A 347-nucleotide genomic window follows, 5' to 3' on the forward strand; every position below is an offset into this window, starting at 1 on the left:
ATGGTAGGTGATCTGGCCTTTTTCTTTTGCTGCCTTTAGGATTTTTTCTTTTATGCCTACTTTGTTTAGGCGAATTATTATGTTCTCTTGCTGCCTTTAGGATTTTTTATTTTAACCTGCTTTGTTTAGGTGAATTATTATGTGTCTTGATACCTACAGAACACTCCATCCAAAGACCATAGAATACACATTCTACTTATCAGCACATGAAACGTATTCTAAGATCGATCACATAATTGGCCATAAATCAGTCTCATTTGTTGTCTTGCAGGGGTTCTCTGAATCTCTTGTGTTTGAATTTTTGCATCACTGATTAGATAAGGGAAGTTTTCTTGAATGATATCATG

At 34.9% G+C, this 347-nt stretch overlaps 1 protein-coding gene across 2 annotated transcripts in view; it reads left to right on the forward strand.

The window, feature by feature from the left end:
- GLIS3 (GLIS family zinc finger 3) overlaps positions 1-347 on the forward strand; it is a 471,312-nt gene that overhangs the window by 422,686 nt on the left and 48,279 nt on the right. The window lies entirely within an intron of this gene.

This window comes from Carlito syrichta, unplaced genomic scaffold (assembly GCF_000164805.1).
Source record: "Carlito syrichta isolate Samal-C Ts95f unplaced genomic scaffold, Tarsius_syrichta-2.0.1 Scaffold314834, whole genome shotgun sequence".
Classification (NCBI taxonomy): domain Eukaryota; kingdom Metazoa; phylum Chordata; class Mammalia; order Primates; family Tarsiidae; genus Carlito; species Carlito syrichta.